The sequence below is a fragment of the Salvelinus fontinalis genome, chromosome 3, assembly GCF_029448725.1.
Source record: "Salvelinus fontinalis isolate EN_2023a chromosome 3, ASM2944872v1, whole genome shotgun sequence".
In the NCBI taxonomy this organism is placed as follows: domain Eukaryota; kingdom Metazoa; phylum Chordata; class Actinopteri; order Salmoniformes; family Salmonidae; genus Salvelinus; species Salvelinus fontinalis.
In genome coordinates this window covers 69,168,511-69,187,953 of record NC_074667.1, presented here as the reverse complement: position 1 = coordinate 69,187,953, position 19,443 = coordinate 69,168,511, and the positions used below count along the sequence as shown (strand labels likewise).

General features: G+C 47.4%; 1 protein-coding gene across 2 annotated transcripts in view; it reads right to left on the bottom strand.

Annotated features, from left to right (window-relative positions):
- Positions 1 to 18,939, bottom strand: part of LOC129851373 (dystroglycan 1-like) — a 109,917-nt gene extending 90,978 nt beyond the window's left edge. Inside the window, exon 1 of one of the 2 annotated variants that reach the window (XM_055917876.1) lies at positions 18,304 to 18,939. The gene's annotated coding sequence lies outside the window, so the exon portion shown is untranslated. Of the gene's footprint in view, positions 1 to 18,016; positions 18,186 to 18,303 lie in introns of those variants that run through there. The other variant, XM_055917877.1, reaches the window with a different exon arrangement.
- Between the last annotated feature and the right edge of the window lie 504 nt (positions 18,940 to 19,443).

Here is a 19,443-nt window from a genome sequence, read left to right as displayed (position 1 = left end):
TGACCCCCTCCTGACACCCCCTCCTCCTGACACCCCCTCCTCCTCCTGACCCCCTCCTCCTCCTGACCCCCTCCTGACACCCCCTCCTCCTGACACCCCCTCCTCCTGACACCCCCTCCTCCTGACACCTCCTCCTCCTCCTCCTGACCCCCTCATGACACCTCCTCCTCCTCCTGACCCTCTCCTGACACCCCCTCCTCCTGACACCCCCTCCTCCTCCTGACCCCCTCCTGGCACCCCCCTCTCCTGACACCCCTCCTCCTGACACCCCCTCCTCCTGACACCCCCCTCTCCTGACACCCCCTCCTCCTGACACCACCTCCTCCTGACACCTCCTCCTCCTGACACCCCCTCCTCCTTACACCCCCTCCTCCTGACACCCCCTCCTCCTGACCCTCCTCCTGACACCCCCTCCTCCTGACACCCCCTCCTCCTGACACCCCCTCCTCCTGACACCTCCTCCTGACACCCCCTCCTCTTGACACCCCCTCCTCCTGACACCTCCTCCTGACACCTCCTCCTCCTGACACCCTCCTCCTGACACCCCCTCCTCCTGACACCCCCTCCTCCTGACACCTCCTCCTCCTGACCCTCTCCTGACACCCCTTCCTCCTGACACCCCCTCCTCCTGACACCCCCTCCTCCTGACACCCCCTCCTCCTCCTGACAACCTCTCCTGACACCCCCTCCTCCTGACAACCTCTCCTGACACCTCCTCCTGACACCCCCTCCTCCTGACAACCTCTCCTGACACCCCCTCCTCCTGACACCTCCTCCTGACACCTCCTCCTGACACCCCCTACTCCTGACACCTCCTCCTCCTGACACCCTCTCCTGACACCCCCTCCTCCTGACACCCCCTCCTCCTGACACCTCCTCCTCCTGACCCTCTCCTGACACCCACCCCTCCTGACACCCCCTCCTCCGGACACCCCCTCCTCCTGACACCCCCTCCTCCTCCTGACAACCTCTCCTGACACCTCCTCCTCCTGACAACCTCTCCTGACACCCCCTCCTGACACCCCCTCCTCCTGACACCCCCCCCTCCCTCCTGACACCCCCTCCTCCTGACCCCCTCCTGACACCTCCTCCTGACACTCCCTCCTCCTGACACCCCCTCCTCCTGACACCCCCTCCTCCTGACACCCCCCCCTCCCTCCTGACACCCCCTCCTCCTGACACCCCCTCCTCCTGACACCTCCTCCTCCTGACACCCCCTCCTCCTGACACCCCCTCCTCCTGACACCCCCTCCTCCTCCTGACAACCTCTCCTGACACCCCCTCCTCCTGACACCCCCCCCTACTGACACCCCCTCCTCCTCCTGACAACCTCTCCTGACACCCCCTCCTCCTCCTGACCTCCTCCTGACACCCCCTCCTCCTGACAACCTCTCCTGACACCTCCTCCTCCTGACACCCCCTCCTCCTGATACCCCCTCCTCCTCCTGACCCCCTTCTGACACCCCCCCTCTCCTGACACCTCCTCCTCCTGACAACCCCTCCTCCTCCTGACCCCCTCCTGACACCCCCTCCTCCTGACACCCCCTCCTCCTGACACCCTCTCCTGACACCCCCTCCTCCTGACACCCCCTCCTCCTCCTGACCCCCTCCTGACACCCCCTCCTCCTGACACCCCCTCCTCCTCCTGACACCCCCTCCTCCTCCTGACCCCCTCCTGACACCCCCCTCTCCTGACACCCCCTCCTCCTGACACCCCCTCCTCCTCCTGACCAACCTCTCCTGACACCCCCTCCTCCTGACACCCCCTCCTCCTGACACCCCCTCCTCCTGACACCCCCTCCTCCTGACAACCTCTCCTGACACCTCCTCCTGACACCCCCTCCTCCTGACCACCTCCTCCTGACAACCTCTCCTGACACCCCCTCCTCCTGACACCCCCTCCTCCTGACACCCCCTCCTCCTGACAACCTCTCCTGACACCTCCTCCTGACACCCCCTCCTCCTGACCACCTCCTCCTGACACCTCCTCCTGACACCCCCTCCTCCTGACCACCTCCTCCTGACAACCTCTCCTGACACCCCCTCCTCCTGACACCCCCTGCTCCTCCTGACCCCCTCCTGACACCCCCCTCTCCTGACACCTCCTCCTCCTGACACCCCCTCCTCCTGACACCCCCTCCTCCTGACACCCCCTCCTCCTCCTGACCCCCTCCTGACACCCCCCTCTCCTGACACCCCCTCCTCCTGACACCCCCTCCTCCTGACCCCCTCCTGACACCCCCTCCTCCTGACACCCTCTCCTGACACCCCCTCCTCCTGACACCCCCTCCTCCTCCTGACCCCCTCCTGACACCCCCTCCTCCTGACACCCCCTCCTCCTCCTGACCCCCTCCTCCTCCTGACCCCCTCCTGACACCCCCTCTTCCTGACACCCCCTCCTCCTGACACCCCCTCCTCCTGACACCTCCTCCTCCTCCTCCTGACCCCCTCATGACACCTCCTCCTCCTCCTGACCCTCTCCTGACACCCCCTCCTCCTGACACCCCCTCCTCCTCCTGACCCCCTCCTGACACCCCCCTCTCCTGACACCCCTCCTCCTGACACCCCCTCCTCCTGACACCCCCCTCTCCTGACACCCCCTCCTCCTGACAACCTCTCCTGACACCTCCTCCTCCTGACACCTCCTCCTCCTGACACCCCCTCCTCCTTACACCCCCTCCTCCTGACACCCCCTCCTCCTGACACCCCCTCCTCCTGACCCTCCTCCTGACACCCCCTCCTCCTGACACCCCCTCCTCCTGACACCTCCTCCTGACACCCCCTCCTCCTGACACCCCCTCCTCCTGACACCTCCTCCTGACACCCCCTCCTCCTGACACCCTCCTCCTGACACCCCCTCCTCCTGACAACCTCTCCTGACACCCCCTCCTCCTGACACCTCCTCCTGACACCTCCTCCTGACACCCCCTACTCCTGACACCTCCTCCTCCTGACACCCTCTCCTGACACCCCCTCCTCCTGACACCCCCTCCTCCTGACACCTCCTCCTCCTGACCCTCTCCTGACACCCCCTCCTCCTGACACCCCCTCCTCCTGACACCCCCTCCTCCTCCTGACAACCTCTCCTGACACCTCCTCCTCCTGACAACCTCTCCTGACACCCCCTCCTGACACCCCCTCCTCCTGACACCCCCCTTCCTGACACCCCCCTTCCTGACACCCCCTCCATCTCTCACCTAGTTCACCACACACACACACACACTCCTCCACTTCAACAAACAGGACCATTCACAGACATCAAAGAGCACCTCTATGCATTGACTGTGCAGTGCTGTGGAATTAAGCATCTCACTACAAGACTCCTGTTGAGCTTGTCACTGTTGACAGAGGCTCATGATAAAAGCTCAGTTAAGAATATTAGTTATGGCCGGATTATCTATAGAGAGAATTATGAGATCAGATAATATAGGATAAGATGATTATAATGACTCCTAAACACACAATCAATCAGGACGTTACACACAGACACAACGACAATAGACGAGAATAACACAGATCGAGCATATTTCCCCGCTTTAACAACTAGCCACTTCAAACAGCTACAGTATGGAAGTTTAGCCTAGTTGCTAGGCTAATTGTTTACATCAAAATGTTGGATTGTGTGTTGGCGGCATGCTTCAATAGACCTTTCGGAGTTCGTGTAGCTTTTGTTATTCTATAAAAGAAGCAGGATGAATCATAAAGAAAAACAGAACAATTCTAGATGTCTGAAAATGCTTTATCCCACATTTTTGTTAAGTGGGAGACAAAGAAAGCCTTCTGTCAGATTGATGTCTCAACTATGGTTGAGTAGGCCTCAGCCTACTTTTAACAGCTACAATGAACACACTGTTTTGGAATACCAGAGGAAATGCATCTATTGCTGTTTCGGCCGGTATCGCTTCCGCCTTTGTGCTTAGTCTGCCTATACAAAAAAGTACACTGTCCATGAATCATTTTGAAAGAAGGTATTGAATAAACCTAAGTTTTTTTTTAGTTTTTTTCTTTAAATGTAAAAAATGTTTTGAAGGAATATTGATTAGCAGAGACAGATAAAAATAAAAAAACCTCTATAAAATGACTTGGCCATAAACTGTTTTAGCCAACAGTATAAAGTAAACAACAACGTGTTTACATCAGGCCTTGGTAAACAAGCCAGCAGGGCTAGGACAATAGAAGTATCACAATATGTTTCCCCCCCCCCCCGTGACTAAAAGGAAAAACATAAAGCAGATGACACTATTTGTTCCTTTAAAAAGCTGCTGTATGATGTAAAATATTGTGTGCTGTAGCTTGGAAAAGAAATACATGTGACTCTGGCTGACAAAATAATGATGTCTGTTTCCAACATTTGGGCTGTTTTTCCTTGACGGGGGGACGGGGACGGGGGGGGACGGGGGGACGGGGGGGGTATATAGTTACATACCAGAATATTATATTTGACGATATATTGTATCGTATCGTTTTGACAACATCTCAATATCATTTCTGTGAGAGTTGGTAGTACCTGCACCAAAACTCCAGCAGCTCTCCGTCTTCTTTTTAAATAGGGAGACAATTTGTTTACAGCCATTTTATTTCCATAATTGATCATTTTCTCATGGCTCTCTCTCTTGCCCCTCCGCGGCAGACATATGCTGAGCAAAACATGTATGTTTGGAACATTGAATCGCAATGAAATCAAAGTATCGAATCACAATACAAATAGAATCGTGAGAATGACAATAAATACAGAATCGTGAGGTCCCTGGCAATTCCCACCCTACTGTTTTCCTAAAGAAGTCAAGGTTCGCTTCGTGTTTTGTTTCCTTGCTACGATAATAACGAGTATTGCAATACTGGTATCGTCCCGGGCCTACAAACAAATCTGTCTGTGCACCATTTGACAACCACCATAGTTTCCATAGGAGCTGATGATCTCACAAGAAGAGACCTCCAAGGCAGCTGAATCAGAACCAGTCCTATCCGTCTGTACAGAACCAGCCCTATCCTAGCCGTCTGTACAGAACCAGTCCTATCCGTCTGTACAGAACCAGTCCTATCCTATCCGTCTGTACAGAACCAGTCCTAGCCGTCTGTACAGAACCAGTCATATCCGTCTGTACAGAACCAGTCATATCCTTTCCGTCTGTACAGAACCAGTCCTATCCTATCCGTCTGTACAGAACCAGTCCTATCCGTCTGTACAGAACCAGTCCTATCCTATCCGTCTGTACAGAACCAGTCCTATCCGTCTGTACAGAACCAGTCCTATCCTATCCGTCTGTACAGAACCAGTCCTATCCGTCTGCACAGAACCAGTCCTATCCGTCTGTACAGAACCAGTCCTATCCTATCCGTCTGTACAGAACCAGTACTATCCTAACTGTCTGTACAGAACCAGTCCTATCCGTCTGTACAGAACCAGTCCTATCCGTCTGTACAGAACCAGTCATATCCTATCCGTCTGTACAGAACCAGTCCTATCCGTCTGTACAGAACCAGTCCTATCCTAACTGTCTGTACAGAACCAGTCCTATCCGTCTGTACAGAACCAGTCCTAACTGTCTGTACAGAACCAGTCCTATCCTATCCGTCTGTACAGAACCAGTCCTATCCTATCCGTCTGTACAGAACCAGTCCTATCCGTCTGTACAGAACCAGTCCTATCCGTCTGTACAGAACCAGTCCTATCCTATCCGTCTGTACAGAACCAGTCCTATCCTATCCGTCTGTCAGAACCAGTCCTATCCTATCCGTCTGTCAGAACCAGTCCTATTACCTACAGAAGTCCAGTTTGAATCCTGCTTTTAAATCAATACAACATGTTTTACCTAGAAGCATCAAGGCGGCAGGTAGCCTAGCGGTTAGAGTGTAGAGGCGGCAGGTAGCCTAGCGGTTAGAGTGTAGAGGCGGCAGGTAGCCTAGCGGTTAGAGTGTAGAGGCGGCAGGTAGCCTAGCGGTTAGAGTGTAGAGGCGGCAGGTAGTCTAGTGGTTAGAGTGTAGGGGCGGCAGGTAGTCTAGTGGTTAGAGTGTAGAGGCGGCAGGTAGCCTAGCGGTTAGAGTGTAGAGGTGGCAGGTAGCCTAGCGGTTAGAGTGTAGAGGCGGCAGGTAGCCTAGCGGTTAGAGTGTAGAGGCGGCAGGTAGTCTAGTGGTTAGAGTGTAGAGGTGGCAGGTAGCCTAGCGGTTAGAGTGTAGAGGCGGCAGGTAGCCTAGCGGTTAGAGTGTAGAGGCGGCAGGTAGCCTAGCGGTTAGAGTGTAGAGGCGGCAGGTAGCCTAGCGGTTAGAGTGTAGAGGCGGCAGGTAGCCTAGCGGTTAGAGTGTTAGACCAGTAACCCAGAATCTGTCGATATGCACTCGAGAAAGGCACTTTAGGCCTAACCCTAATTGCTCAAGGGTTGCCATTGATAACGGCAGACCCTGGCAGTCACCCCACTCTCCATGAGGGTGTCTCAGGGAGAGGTAGTACAAGCAACAAACAAACACAAAAACATTTCCAATTGACACGTATGTATCAATACACACTTGTACATGTGTGAAAATTGGACAAATATAAGAACCCACTATTATGTTATTATATAAAGTGTTCGTCGGCTTGTACCTGTGGGTCAGAATTCCAGGCAGAACTTCTTCTTTTTTTTCACCCCCAAAAAATAACCCTCAAGGAACCCTTTTTAGTTGGGAGAATACAGCTACGGTACCTTTCAACCTTCTACAAAAGTTGAACCACTTTATGTTCTGAAAAGAGGAGAAGGGGGATGCCAGTATTTACACATTATTACATGTGGAGCTACGTTTGTTGTTATGGAGTCACTTTCCTACTGAAAAGTCAGAATCTACCCTTAGTTTCCTTCTGTAGCCAGTAACTTTGTTGCTTTCTACTGCTTCACTGCAGACGGATCATTAAAGGGGCATGCATGACTGGCTCCTAAACCTTTCCCCATACCCTTTAAGACAACTCACCGCAGGTTATTTACAGACAACAGAGCAGGAACATGTAGGTTAGGCTCCAGACGACTGCTGCAGCTGAAGGACTATTACACAGCGCTGTGTGTACTTCAGCAGACAGAGGCAGTGATCCAAACAGCACCCTATATCTTATATGGTGCACTACTTTAGACTGGGGCCCTGGTCAAAAGTAGTGCACTATATAGGGAATAGGGTGGTATTTGGGAATCATGGAGAAAGTGGTGCTGCCTCAGAAGACGGCTGCTACCGCTCACAGGACGATAAAACAAGACAACAGCTGCTACCGCTCACAGGACGATAAACAAGACAAAAGCTGCTACCGCTCACAGGACGGTAAAACAAGACAACAGCTGCTACCGCTCACAGGACGATAAAACAAGACAAAAGCTGCTACCGCTCACAGGACGATAAACAAGACAACAGCTGCTACCGCTCACAGGACGATAAACAAGACAACAGCTGCTACCGCTCACAGGACGGTAAAACAAGACAACAGCTGCTACCGCTCACAGGACGATAAAAAAGACAACAGCTGCTACCGCTCACAGGACGATAAGCAAGACAACAGCTGCTACCGCTCACAGGACGATAAACAAGACAACAGCTGCTACCGCTAACAGGACGATAAACAAGACAACAGCTGCTACCGCTCACAGGACGATAAGCAAGACAACAGCTGCTACCGCTCACAGGACGATAAAACAAGACAACAGCTGCTACCGCTCACAGGACGATAAAACAAGACAACAGCTGCTACCGCTCACAGGACGATAAACAAGACAACAGCTGCTACCGCTCACAGGACGATAAAACAAGACAACAGCTGCTACCGCTCACAGGACGATAAACAAGACAACAGCTGCTACCGCTCACAGGACGATAAAACAAGACAACAGCTGCTACCGCTCACAGGACGATAAACAAGACAACAGCTGCTACCGCTCACAGGACGATAAAACAAGACAACAGCTGCTACCGCTCACAGGACGATAAACAAGACAACAGCTGCTACCGCTCACAGGACGATAAAAAAGACAACAGCTGCTACCGCTAACAGGACGATAAAACAAGACAACAGCTGCTACCGCTCACAGGACGATAAAACAAGACAACAGCTGCTACCGCTCACAGGACGATAAAACAAGACAACAGCTGCTACCGCTAACAGGACGATAAACAAGACAACAGCTGCTACCGCTCACAGGACGGTAAAACAAGACAACAGCTGCTACCGCTCACAGGACGGTAAAACAAGACAACAGCTGCTACCGCTCACAGGACGATAAAACAAGACAACAGCTGCTACCGCTCACAGGACGATAAAACAAGACAACAGCTGCTACCGCTCACAGGACGATAACACAAGACAACAGCTGCTACCGCTCATAGGACGATAAACAAGACAACAGCTGCTACCGCTCACAGGACGATAAAACAAGACAACAGCTGCTACCGCTCACAGGACGATAACACAAGACAACAGCTGCTACCGCTCACAGGACGGTAAAACAAGACAACAACTGCTACCGCTCACAGGACGATAAAACAAGACAACAGCTGCTACCGCTCACAGGACGATAAAACAAGACAACAGCTGCTACCGCTCACAGGACGGTAAAACAAGACAACAGCTGCTACCGCTCACAGGACAATAAAACAAGACAACAGCTGCTACCGCTCACAGGACGATAAAAAAGACAACAGCTGCTACCGCTCACAGGACGATAAACAAGACAACAGCTGCTACCGCTCACAGGACGATAAACAAGACAACAGCTGCTACCGCTCACAGGACGATAAACAAGACAACAGCTGCTACCGCTCACAGGACGATAAACAAGACAACAGCTGCTACCGCTCACAAGACGACAAGAGCTGCTACCGCTCACAGGACGATAAACAAGACAACAGCTGCTACCGCTCACAGGACGATAAACAAGACAACAGCTGCTACCGCTCACAGGACGATAAACAAGACAACAGCTGCTACCGCTCACAGGACGATAAACAAGACAACAGCTGCTACCGCTCACAGGACGACAAGAGCTGCTACCGCTCACAGGACGATAAAACAAGACAACAGCTGCTACCGCTCACAGGACGATAAAACAAGACAACAGCTGCTACCGCTCACAGGACGATAAAACAAGACAACAGCTGCTACCGCTCACAGCAAGACAACAGCTGCTACCGCTCACAGGACGATAAACAAGACAACAGCTGCTACCGCTCACAGGACGATAAAAAAAGACAACAGCTGCTACCGCTCACAGGAAGACAAAACAAGACAACAACTGCTACCGTTTACAGGAAGAAAAACAAGACAACAACTGCTAACGCTCACAGGAAGACAAACAAGACAACAGCTGCTACCGCTCACAGGACGATAAACAAGACAACAGCTGCTACCGCTCACAGGACGATAAACAAGACAACAGCTGCTACCGCTCACAGGACGATAAACAAGACAACAGCTGCTACCGCTCACAGGACGATAAACAAGACAACAGCTGCTACCGCTCACAGGACGATAAACAAGACAACAGCTGCTACCGCTCACAGGACGATAAAACAAGACAACAGCTGCTACCGCTCACAGGACGATAAAACAAGACAACAGCTGCTACCGCTCACAGGACGATAAAACAAGACAACAGCTGCTACCGCTCACAGGACGATAAAACAAGACAACAGCTGCTACCGCTCACAGGACGACAAACAAGACAACAGCTGCTACCGCTCACAGGACGATAAACAAGACAACAGCTGCTACCGCTCACAGGACGATAAAACAAGACAACAGCTGCTACCGCTCACAGGACGATAAACAAGACAACAGCTGCTACCGCTCACAAGACGACAAGAGCTGCTACCGCTCACAGGACGATAAACAAGACAACAGCTGCTACCGCTCACAGGACGATAAACAAGACAACAGCTGCTACCGCTCACAGGACGATAAACAAGACAACAGCTGCTACCGCTCACAGGACGATAAACAAGACAACAGCTGCTACCGCTCACAGGACGACAAGAGCTGCTACCGCTCACAGGACGATAAAACAAGACAACAGCTGCTACCGCTCACAGGACGATAAAACAAGACAACAGCTGCTACCGCTCACAGGACGATAAAACAAGACAACAGCTGCTACCGCTCACAGGAAGACAAACAAGACAACAACTGCTACCGTTTACAGGAAGATAAACAAGACAACAACTGCTAACGCTCACAGGAAGACAAACAAGACAACAGCTGCTACCGCTCACAGGACGATAAACAAGACAACAGCTGCTACCGCTCACAGGACGATAAACAAGACAACAGCTGCTACCGCTCACAGGACGATAAACAAGACAACAGCTGCTACCGCTCACAGGACGATAAACAAGACAACAGCTGCTACCGCTCACAGGACGATAAACAAGACAACAGCTGCTACCGCTCACAGGACGATAAAACAAGACAACAGCTGCTACCGCTCACAGGACGACAAACAAGACAACAGCTGCTACCGCTCACAGGACGATAAACAAGACAACAGCTGCTACCGCTCACAGGACGATAAACAAGACAACAGCTGCTACCGCTCACAGGACGATAAAACAAGACAACAGCTGCTACCGCTCACAGGACGATAAAACAAGACAACAGCTGCTACCGCTCACAGGAAGACAAACAAGACAACAACTGCTACCGTTTACAGGAAGATAAACAAGACAACAACTGCTAACGCTCACAGGAAGACAAACAAGACAACAGCTGCTACCGCTCACAGGACGATAAACAAGACAACAGCTGCTACCGCTCACAGGACGATAAACAAGACAACAGCTGCTACCGCTCACAGGACGATAAACAAGACAACAGCTGCTACCGCTCACAGGACGATAAACAAGACAACAGCTGCTACCGCTCACAGGACGATAAACAAGACAACAGCTGCTACCGCTCACAGGACGATAAAACAAGACAACAGCTGCTACCGCTCACAGGACGACAAACAAGACAACAGCTGCTACCGCTCACAGGACGATAAACAAGACAACAGCTGCTACCGCTCACAGGACGATAAACAAGACAACAGCTGCTACCGCTCACAGGACGATAAAACAAGACAACAGCTGCTACCGCTCACAGGACGATAAAACAAGACGACAGCTGCTACCGCTAACAGGACGATAAACAAGACGACAAGAGCTGCTACCGCTCACAGGACGATAAAACAAGACAACAGCTGCTACCGCTCACAGGACGATAAACAAGACAACAGCTGCTACCGCTCACAGGACGATAAAACAAGACAACAGCTGCTACCGCTCACAGGACGATAAAACAAGACAACAGCTGCTACCGCTCACAGGACGATAAAACAAGACAACAGCTGCTACCGCTCACAGGACGATAAAACAAGACAACAGCTGCTACCGCTCACAGGATGATAAACAAGACAACAGCTGCTACCGCTCACAGGACGATAAAACAAGACAACAGCTGCTACCGCTCACAGGACGATAAACAAGACAACAGCTGCTACCGCTCACAGGACGATAAAACAAGACAACAGCTGCTACCGCTCACAGGACGACAAACAAGACAACAGCTGCTACCGCTCACAGGACGATAAAACAAGACAACAGCTGCTACCGCTCACAGGACGATAAAACAAGACAAGAGCTGCTACCGCTCACAGGACGATAAACAAGACAACAGCTGCTACCGCTCACAGGACGATAAAACAAGACAACAGCTGCTACCGCTCACAGGACGATAAACAAGACAACAGCTGCTACCGCTCACAGGACGATAAACAAGACAACAGCTGCTACCGCTCACAGGACGATAAAACAAGACAACAGCTGCTACCGCTCACAGGACGATAAACAAGACAACAGCTGCTACCGCTCACAGGACGATAAAACAAGACAACAGCTGCTACCGCTCACAGGACGATAAAACAAGACAACAGCTGCTACCGCTCACAGGACGATAAACAAGACAACAGCTGCTACCGCTCACAGGGCGATAAACAAGACAACAGCTGCTACCGCTCACAGGACGATAAAACAAGACAACAGCTGCTACCGCTCACAGGACGACAAACAAGACAACAGCTGCTACCGCTCACAGGACGATAAAACAAGACAACAGCTGCTACCGCTCACAGGACGATAAACAAGACAACAGCTGCTACCGCTCACAGGACGATAAAACAAGACAACAGCTGCTACCGCTCACAGGACGATAAAACAAGACAATGGAGAGGAGGTACTACTACACATGATGTATTAGGGTCATGGAGAGGAGGTACTACTATATTACTACATGATGTATTAGGGTCATGGAGAGGAGGTACTACTATATTACTACATGATGTATTAGGGTCATGGAGAGGAGGTACTACTATATTACTACATGATGTATTAGGGTCATGGAGAGGAGGTACTACTATATTACTACATGATGTATTAGGGACATGGAGAGGAGGTACTACTATATTACTACATGATGTATTAGGGACATGGAGAGGAGGTACTACTATATTACTACATGATGTATTAGGGTCATGGAGAGGAGGTACTACTATATTACTACATGATGTATTAGGGACATGGAGAGGAGGTACTACTATATTACTACATGATGTATTAGGGTCATGGAGAGGAGGTACTACTATATTACTAGATGATGTATTAGGGTCATGGAGAGGTGGTACTACTATATTACTACATGATGTATTAGGGTCATGGAGAGGAGGTACTACTATATTACTACATGATGTATTAGGGTCATGGAGAGGAGGTACTACTATATTACTACATGATGTATTAGGGACATGGAGAGGAGGTCCTACTATATTACTACATGATGTATTAGGGACATGGAGAGGAGGTACTACTATATTACTACATGATGTATTAGGGTCATGGAGAGGAGGTACTACTATATTACTACATGATGTATTAGGGTCATGGAGAGGAGGTACTACTATATTACTACATGATGTATTAGGGTCATGGAGAGGTGGTACTACTATATTACTAGATGATGTATTAGGGTCATGGAGAGGTGGTACTACTATATTACTACATGATGTATTAGGGTCATGGAGAGGAGGTACTACTATACATGATGTATTAGGGTCATGGAGAGGAGGTACTACTATATTACTACATGATGTATTAGGGTCATGGAGAGGAGGTACTACTATATTACTACATGATGTATTAGGGTCATGGAGAGGAGGTACTACTATATTACTACATGATGTATTAGGGTCATGGAGAGGAGGTACTACTATATTACTACATGATGTATTAGGGTCATGGAGAGGAGGTACTACTATATTACTACATGATGTATTAGGGTCATGGAGAGGTGGTACTACTATATTACTACATGATGTATTAGGGACATGGAGAGGAGGTACTACTACACATGATGTATTAGGGACATGGAGAGGAGGTACTACTATATTACTAGATGATGTATTAGGGTCATGGAGAGGAGGTACTACTATATTACTACATGATGTATTAGGGACATGGAGAGGAGGTACTACTATATTACTACATGATGTATTAGGGTCATGAAGAGGAGGTACTACCATATTACTACATGATGTATTAGGGTCATGGAGAGGTGGTACTACTATATTACTACATGATGTATTAGGGTCATGGAGAGGTGGTACTACTATATTACTACATGATGTATTAGGGTCATGGAGAGGTGGTACTACTATATTACTACATGATGTATTAGGGTCATGGAGAGGTGGTACTACTATACATGATGTATTAGGGTCATGGAGAGGAGGTACTACTACATTACTACATGATGTATTAGGGTCATGGAGAGGAGGTACTACTATATTACTACATGATGTATTAGGGTCATGGAGAGGAGGTACTACTATATTACTACATGATGTATTAGGGTCATGGAGAGGAGGTACTACTATACATGATGTATTAGGGTCATGGAGAGGAGGTACTACTATATTACTACATGATGTATTAGGGACATGGAGAGGAGGTACTACTATATTACTACATGATGTATTAGGGTCATGGAGAGGAGGTACTACTATATTACTACATGATGTATTAGGGTCATGGAGAGGAGGTACTACTATATTACTACATGATGTATTAGGGTCATGGAGAGGAGGTACTACTATACATGATGTATTAGGGTCATGGAGAGGAGGTACTACTATATTACTACATGATGTATTAGGGTCATGGAGAGGAGGTACTACTATATTACTACATGATGTATTAGGGTCATGGAGAGGTGGTACTACTATATTACTACATGATGTATTAGGGTCATGGAGAGGAGGTACTACTATATTACTACATGATGTATTAGGGTCATGGAGAGGAGGTACTACTATATTACTACATGATGTATTAGGGTCATGGAGAGGAGGTACTACTATATTACTACATGATGTATTAGGGTCATGGAGAGGTGGTACTACTATATTACTAGATGATGTATTAGGGTCATGGAGAGGTGGTACTACCATATTACTAATCTATTGTGGTCCGAACGGCAGTCTATTCCCTACTCCCTAAAGCACTACTTTTAACCAGAGCCCCCTGTGTTGTAAAGGGAATAGGGTGCTGGTTGGGACTTGTGCATTGTTTGCTGTGTCCAGAATGCATTCCAAGTCCCTACTAAAAGCACGTCCCATTGATTATTTAATTACAGAGCAGCTCTCTCAGGTACTACATCAATGTTGTGTCATCAAATAGCGAAGGCATAGAAATGAACGGCCAAACCAAAGCAAACGAAATATCTTATCTTGTTCCCAGACGTAAACAACCCACCTGCAAATAGGACAAGAGTACAGAATTGTACAAACCTCTTGTCTCTCAATATGTAACCTAGCGTAGCAAACGTAAAAGAAACACCTGAAAATAGGACAAGAAGACATAATTGTATAAACCTCTTGTCTCTCAATATGTAACCTAGCGTAGCAAACGTAAAAGAAACACCTGAAAATAGATCCCCCTACATACTGGTCTTGACGATAAGGAGAAAAGAAAAACTGTTGGGGGAGTTTCTCTTCTGCATTGTTCAACCAATCCAGTAACTGTGGAGGAGGAGTTAAGATGGAAGTGTCGCCATTTTGTATTGGATTTTTTTCACTCACCAAGTAAGGAGTTTTTCTATAGAGGTCAATGAGAGTGTTGAAATTTGGTTAACCCCAAAAAATGTATGGCTTATTTGCAACGTGTGACTTTTTTGATCTAACAGAATATTCATAATGATTAGGATGTTACGGGTATACTGATATAAGTAGGACATGTTACATCCCGGAAACTTTGAGAAAAAAAAACATTTTATATATCAGAGTTGTGCCTGGTTGTCACTTGTTACCACAGCCACAAAGTCATAAACCCCGCCTATTTCTACAATTGATCTTCTTAAAATGTCATTTTAAACCCAAGTCTAATCTTAACCACACTGCTAACCTTACGCCTAACCCTAACCATTAAAACCAAAAAGTAAAATGTTTTGTTTTCATGAATTCTTACAATACATTGCAAATATTGACTTTGTGACTGTAGTAACTAATGGAAACCGTTCTACCTGTTGTTCACACACGTATTTGCCCTCTCATTGGCTAGAACGGTCCCACCTGATCTTGCCTCTTCCCCAGCTGCCTTCCATTTTTGAAGATCATTTACTTGACTTCTTAGAGCGGTCACCACAGCATCTGGTTAACATAATGGATAATCTATGGTGTCACGTTGAATAACGTCCAGAAGCGGGAAGTCAAGTCACAAGCTCCCTCCGTTTCCCCTGAAAACCGGAACATCCGGTTGGTTGTTGGGGATTCGGCAAAGGCTACTCAATATGTCACTGCTGTTGTTCATTATTATAAACGTGGCTTTTCAAGCCTTGAATGCTGATTGGCTGACAGCCGTAGACACGGTATATCAGACCGTATACCATTGGTATGACAACAACCAAAAAATTATTCACTAATTACATTGGTAACCAGTTTATAATAGCAATAAGGCACCTCTGGGGTTTGTGGTATATGGTCATTATACCACGCTTAAGGGTTGTATCCAGGCACTCCACGTTGTGTCGTGCTTAAGAACAGCCCTTAGCCGTGGTATATTGGCCGTATACCACACCCCCTCGGGCCTTATTTTAACCGCCTGAGGTGCCTTATTGCTATTACAAACTGGTCACAAAAGTAATTAGAGCAATAAAAACTAAATGTTTTTGTCATACCCATGGTATAACGGTCTCATATACCACGGCTGTCAGTCAATCAGCCTCCAGGGCTGGAACCACCCAGTTTATAATGCTTCATTAGAAACAGTTTAAGCCTCTGCATGCAGTGCCACTCCTAACAGGCAAACCGCCAAGGTTTCAAGTATCTATGACTAAATAGGCTATGAATAATTTTTGGACCAACACCTCCCAGTGAATCAGAACAATAAACAAACATACAATGGTCTATTGGGTGTTTGCACATAAAAAAATAAAAATAAAACACTAATCGATTTATATTCCTAAGTGTTTTAGTGCACCTCAGGGAAAAACACGGATAGGTCATGTAAAAATACCATGGAGACTCACACACAAATACCTCGAAAGATTTTTTAGATTTTTTTTTAACAAGTGTGATGTTATCAAGAATTTTTTATTTTTTTTTAAACGACCACACAAACATATTGAAACCAAAAGGGGTTTCTAAAGACTGAAAGTGTGGTCGTACTGTCGTAGCCTTCATAAATGTTTCCCTGACATATGGTCGTCTGTCCTCACTCGGAGAGAAAGCTTTTTCGCGTTCGGGCCATACAGAGATTAGAGATATACCCCCGATGGAAGGTTTCAAACGTCTCCATGGAGAAGGGGACGTGAGTCAAATATTAAAACACACCCCACGGTAAAATTATAACACACTTGTATTATTGAACCAAGCCGTGTGGTATTTTGATGTGAATCAAACAGTAGCGGTATCGAGATGACTGCGTTACATTGTAAGGTTGCAGTAAAATGTTACAGAGCAGTGATGCACAAAATCTAACGCATCCTGACTCATTTTTTTGTATTCAACGTAACCAAAATTGGACCCCCAACTGTTTTCTCACAACGCAAGAAAAGCACATGTGTGCACATGAACGGAAAACAAATAGCTTTAACCTACATTAAATAAATAGCTACTGGCTCCTCTAGCCTGACATAATGTGGAATTGGATCTAGCCACCTAATAAATGTTTTGAGCAAATCGGTGGCTATAGTGCAATAACATTGGGTAGAATACGATCAACTAGTAGGATTTATTCATATAAACCACATCTATATTGTAGATGAAGATGAAAAGTATTAATGAGTCTACTCAGCTAATCTAACGTACCATTATATAACGTATGGTTACTGTAATCTAACGTAACATTATATAACGTTTGTTTACTGTAATCTAACGGGAACATTATATAACATATGGTTACTGTAATCTAATAAACTATTAGACAGTATAGTAGGCTAAGTGTAAACAACATTTCCAAGGCAGGCCATGAAAAGTAGAAACGCAATAATGCTGATATAACTAAAGTTATATCGCTAGCCATAACTTCACCTTGCAAATCTCACCGTACATTCCTAATAATTAAGTGGGATACCGATATAACTGTAGTAACGCCATAGAAACCCACGATAATGGGTTAAATAAATAGTAAACCAGTGTTATTAGCTAACTACATACAGTACGTTCTTGCATTACCATCTCGTACAGTCACCACATATGTCCTTGCACATATGCACCTGTTTTTAGCCCAGTTTGAAAGCCCTGAAACGGTCGGCAGCGACGTGACTAACACCAGCAGCTGCGAAGGGTAAAACCGTGAGGTCTGAAATAGAAGCTTGCTAAGAAGCAGGCAGAAGAGAAGGCTATTTAATAGCTAGCTACCGCGGAGGACCCACCTCAGCCAATGCTAGATAGCTACAGCCAGATATCTAGCTCTGGCTTGGGCAACTTTCCCGTTCTGGTGCTAAAAAATGCACCAATTAGCTATCCGTATATACACTTACCCGATTGCATTCACCGAATTCACATTAGTTTGCTTAGCTAAACGTGTATCTCAAACTCAATCGTATGTTGACTTGCCCGTCCTCTCATGTTTGTATCCACAGAAGGGAGACTAAGAATGATCGCTCTCCTTCTCCTTGAGTGTTCTCGCTATTCTCAAACACTTTCACCGACAGAGCCGGCAGACTAGATCAGTACACCCAATAATCATGAAGGAAGAAGACAGAAGCAGAGATTTTTTTTGATAAAAAAAAATAATATATGAAGCCGTTATATATCGGGAACTGACCTTTTTAATCTGTGGCATATATTATATTCCTTGAAAGCCTCTTCTTTGTAGAAGGACTGAAAAGAAGACCCAGCTGCAACGACCCAGGTGTAGCGAGAGGCACTCCTTCTCTGGACGTCTCCAACAAGTATTAAGGTGTTCCGCTGTTGCCTTTGCTAGATGGTAGTGAGTCTCCACAGGAAGCTTGTGTTCGGGTCCACCACCCTTCTGGAACGCAGAAGCCCTAGCCTACCCTACTAAAAATCGCACCAGCGGTATTTGATTACAAGTCCTAGCCTACTTGGCTTCTCTGCGGTGGTAGGTAGGCTGCTTCTGAAGATCAAGTTAACAAAAAAAAGAAAACCCGAAGGATAACAAGCCCAGGGCAATCACATGACGGGCTAAGTGGCAAAACAACCTCCCGGATCAGCTAGAGAGGTCTACACTCATTTAGCCAGCTCTCTCCCTCTCTTTCTTTCTCTCTCTCTCTCTCTCTCTCTCTCTCTCTCTCTCTCTCTCTCTCTCTCTCTCTGTCACTCTCTCTCTCTCTCTCTCTCTCTCTCTCTCTCTCTCTCTCTCTCTCTCTCTCTCTCTCTCTCTCTCTCTCTCTCTCTTTCCCTGAGACGCACACAAATGCCTCCTAGCTACGTCTTTGAGCTCTGTCCGAGGAGCCAGAGCCAGTCCTTTAGGAATTAATTCTCCTCCACTCCACTGGCCTGAGTGGGAGGGACGTAGAATTACTCCGCCCCAAATTGGCTCTCCACCTTTATTTCCACCGTTCTCAAAAATAAGTGTGACATTAAGCAGAAGCTTAGTGGAAAAATAAATATGCATAGTATTTCAGACCTTTACCACAGTCACCCAAACACATGAACATGATTAGCCTAGAATGGGGTTGAATGGAATAGAATAGGATTGAATAGAATAGAACAGACTAGAATACAGTAGAATATAATATAATATAATAAAATAGAATACAGTAGAATGTAATAGAATAGAATAGAGTAGAATATAATAGAATGTAATAAAATAGAACAGACTAGAATACAGTAGAATATAATAAAATAGAATACAGTAGAATATTATAGAATATAATAAAATAGAATACAGTAGAATACAGTACAATATAATAAAATAGAATAGAGTAGAATACAGTATAAC